Genomic DNA, 4999 nt, shown 5'->3' with positions numbered 1-4999 from the left:
TGATAAAAAACTATGATAGAAATGATTGTTATCATTGAACATATTAACTGAACACTCACAAATCACAAACTTTATTAACACTAAGAGCTGTATACCTGGAAATGAAAGCTTTTTTTCATTACCTAATGTAAACACATTAATGCACATACTTTATATACTATATGGACAAACTCATTGGCACACACCTCTTAATTATTGAATTCAGGGGTTTCAATCAAACCCATTGTACACATTGGTACTGTGATAGCTTTGCAATAAGTCAGTTTGTGAAATTTCATCTCTGCTAGATATTCCACAGTCAACTGTAAGTGGTTTATTTGGAAAGGGGAAACATTGGAAAGCCATGAAGAGGAAGACCACGTAAAATCACAACACATAGTCACAGTGTGTTGAAAAAATTGTCACAGAATGGTGCGAAAAATACAAAAACAAACTAAAACACCTTGTGGAAAAGCGAGAAAAAGGGATAATGACCAAAACAGGAACACACAACATGTTAACCCTTGAGGTGGTTGAGCTAAAGCAGATGACCACATCAGGTTCCTCTCCTGTCAACCAAGAACAAAAATCTGTCAAAAGTCCAGATTCACTGAGAATGGACAGTTGAAAATTAGTAAAAGTTCGGGTGAATTTTTATATCCAGTTTGGCCAATGAGACTGTGAACACCTGGCAAGGAGTGTATATACTGTATGAACATATGAAAATTCCTGGCTTTAAATTGATTATTACCCACATGGGCTGTATCAGTAGTCCAAAATAACATGAGAACACATGAGCCAAATATACATTGGTCAGGCAAAACATTCTAAACAGTGACAGGTGAAGTGAATAACACTGATGATCTCCTCATCATGGCACCTGTTAGTGGGTGGGATATATTAGGCAGCAAGTGAACATTTTGTCCTCAAAGTTGATGTGTTAGAAGCAGGAAAAATGGACAAGTGTAAGGATTTGACCAAGTTTGATGAAGGGCCAAATTGTGATGGCTAGACCACTGGATCAGAGCATCTCCAAAACTACAGCTCTTGTGGGGTGTTCCCGGTCTGCAATGGTCAGCATCTATCAACAGTAGTGAACCCGGAGACAGGGTCATGGGCGGCCAAGGCTCATTGATGTACGTGGGGAGCGAAGGCTGGCCCGTGTGATCCGATCCAACAGACGAGCTACTGTTGCTCAAATCGCTGAAGAAGTTAATGCTGGTTCTGATAGAAAGGTGTCAGAATACACAGTGCATGATGGGTCAGGGCTGTTTTGGCAGCAAAAGAACCAACACAATATTAGGCAAACCAACACAATATTAGGCAGGTGGTCATAATGTTATGCCTGATCAGTGTAAGTACTAAGTATATCTTTATTAATGTAGTACTTTTCTAAACCTTAATTACAAACAACTAAACAGTACTTAATAAACTACAATCCTTTACATAAAACACATTAAGCAATAAAACTGCCCACAATGCAAAGTGCTATGGTATGATAAATCATAAAAGGATCATAAAATATCATCAGTCATTCATCCATGATACAAGGCAGCAATATACCCTGGATGGCATACCAGTCCAGGCACACACACACGCACACACACACACACACACACACACACACACACGCACACACACACACACGCACACACACACACGCGCGCACACACACACACACACACACATTCAGGCACTCGTTCACATTTATAAGCAATTTAACATAGTCAATCCAACTACTCACATGCTTTTGGGAGGATGAGGAAACAGGAGAACCCAGAGAAGCACAGTGAGAACAGGAGCTGTGTGTGGCAACCCTACCTAAACCCTACCTAAAAGGTACAATTATGATAAGAAAAAAACAAACACTAAGGGCAATTAATAGCCAGATTTTAAAATGGGTTGTAAACATTTCTTAAATTCTTCTTGCACAGTCCTTGGAACAAGCCAGGGACACTTAAGAGTCTTCACATTATGCAGGGAGATAACAATTCCCGAAATATATTCAGGAGCTTCTGTGTATAATTCCTGCACTTCTTACAAAATTCTTTTAACCAGTGCAGAAGTAAATGTGTAAACATGATGATGCCTAATGACTTATATGACTTATATGACTAATTACTTATATTATATACACCAATCAGGCATAACATTATAACCACCTGCCTAATATTGTGTTGGTCCCCCTTTTGCTGCCAAAACAGCCCTGACCCGTCATGCACTGTGTATTCTGACACCTTTCTATCAGAACCAGCATTAACTTCTTCAGCAATTTGAGCAACAGTAGCTCGTCTGTTGGATCGGATCACACGGGCCAGCCTTCTCTCCCCATGTCCATCAATGAGCCTTGGCCGCCCATGACCCTGTCCCCGGTTCAACACTCTTCCTTCCTTGGACCACTTTTGATAGATACTGACCACTGCAGACCGGGAACACCCCACAAGAGCTGCAGTTTTGGAGATGCTCTGATCCAGTGGTCTAGCCATCACAATTTGGTCCTTGTCAAACTTACACAGATCCTTACGCTTGTCCATTTTTCCTGCTTCTAACACATCAACTTTGAGGACAAAATGTTCACTTGCTGCCTAATATATTTTTTATCTTTTTATCTTTTGTATGTCGCTCTGGATAAGAGCGTCTGCCAAATGCCAGAAATGTAAATGTAAATGTGTTATATCCCACCCACTAACAGGTGCCATGATGAGATCATCAGTGTTTTTCACTTCACCTGTCAGTGATCATAATGTTATGCATGATCGGTGTATATACCTAATAACTTTTATACTTTTATATTACTTCTTCACACCATACTGCATGGACATATCCTCTCTCCTTTTTTTGGTGTGGCATATTACACATTACATAACATGTTAAATTATAAGAACCTCTCCTACCCTTGGTTCATTTCTACAAAGCCAATACTATAATTTAATGAGATCAAAGCAGGACACAACTCTAATAATAATGAGTCAACAAACAGTATCACATTGCTTTAATGTAAAATATTTTCATTTCAAAACTATAAACTATATTTCTTCAGTCAAAGACGTCTTATACTGTATATTTAATCATTCAAGGGAAATGTGTTCAATTTTGCATGGGATGGGATAGCAGCTTGTCAAAGAGCAACACACACATACGCACACACACACACACACATTTATACCTGCAAGTTTTCAGTGAATCAGAGGAAAACAGAAATCCCTGAGGAAACCCACATAGACATGGGGAGAACATGGATTGATAAGGATTTGAATTGCAGACTGGAGCTGTGAGGAAGCATCTTCTGCTCCACAGTGCCACCTTCACATAATTAATTTATTTTCATGTTAACTTTTCTCATGTACACTACCAGTCAAAAGTTTGGACACACCTTCTAATTCCATGGTCTTTCCTGATGTTTATTTCTTTCTACATTGTAAAACAATGCTGAAGGTGGCCGAAATACACAATAATGTCGTTTGAACAGTTGATATTGAGATATGTCTGCTACTGATGCTCTGTAAAGCCTTCATAACGGCTCTAATCTGAGGTGCTGTTAATTGGTGATTTCTGAGGCTGGTAACTCTAAATGAACTTCTCCTCTGCAGCAGAGGTAAGTTTTGGTCTTGCTTTACTGGGATGGTCTTCATGTGAGCCAGTTTCATCATGGTGCTTGATGGGTTTTGCAAATGCACTTGACAATACTGTTCTTGCAAGAACTATTCCAGAACACCTGACCTTCATGTCTTAAAATAACAACTGACTGTTTTTTGTTGTCATTACATATGGATTACTTAAGTCCATGTGTGTTATTTCATAGTTTTGACATCTCCAGTATTGTTCTAGAATGTAGAAAATAAATCCCTAAACAAAAAACACTGAATTAAAAGGTGTGTCCAAACTTTTGACTGGTAGTGTACACTCCAATGTACCAAACTCTATTTTCCTTGCCACTGGGGTGATAGCAGCAAAGGTTTTATAACTGTGTGTATTCTTTACCTTAGAATGCATGTGCATGTGGTGCACCTTTAGTTAGGTTTGACAGTAAAGCTTGACTGATATTATGTGCATGTGATATGACCATTGATAGATATCAGTGACCACTGATTGATATCACTATTGAATACATGTGCATGTGGTGCCCCTTTTGTTAGCTTTGAGAGTAAAGCTTTAAAGGAACATTGGCCAAATGTTTAAACTCTATATAATAAAATACATCCACTATTCCCAGATTGTTTGTACTCAATAAAAAAAAGGGTAGGGGATATTCCCACAATTCCTATAAATCACAGTTTAATCCCAGGTTACAGATACACTCCAGCAGGACATTATACTCTACTGCATTTTTCTGTCCAGGGCAGTGCACATAAGTTCACTCATCAACACATTTCTGCACATGAACCACACATCATCAGCAATACAGCTGTAGGTCAATCATGGTCCAAGGTCATTAAACGCTTTATATGAAATAAAAGGGGGTTATATAATATAGACAAAGTATCATGATGCAATTGTGAGCGCTCATAAGATGCTATATACACATTCACACTCTCTTGGTTGAATATGCCTGTTAGATCATGTGACTGCTGTGATTCATCAGAACCCTAACAGAAAGTGGGGCGTCTGAGATTGGTCAGAATCACAGGCGTCACTGCAGGGCAGAATGGTGAAATGTCCAGGGCCCCTGGGTGGACGGGGGACTTTAAGGAGCCTAGACTAAAAAGTTAGCATTTTGAATAGAGGAGACAGAATGGAGAGCAAATAGATCGCATAGATTTGCATACACTTACACAGCCAGGAGAAAGAAGAATAAAGTGGGAAACAAGGAATTAATACACACTGACTACTAAAAGACCTTGTGTGGTGCAAAGGAATTCGTTAAACCCGTTGTCTGGATGCTCACAGCAACACAGTAGTCTTCTGAGATACGAGTACTGCAAAGGTCAACATCGCAATAACAATGAACAGATAACATATTGCGCAAACCCTAATGGAGACCTTCAAGTCTTTTATTTTCTCCAAACCCAGTGTGATCACC

This window comes from Hemibagrus wyckioides, linkage group LG14, assembly GCF_019097595.1.
Source record: "Hemibagrus wyckioides isolate EC202008001 linkage group LG14, SWU_Hwy_1.0, whole genome shotgun sequence".
Lineage (NCBI taxonomy): Eukaryota > Metazoa > Chordata > Actinopteri > Siluriformes > Bagridae > Hemibagrus > Hemibagrus wyckioides.
Note: the sequence above shows the minus strand (reverse complement) of the source record.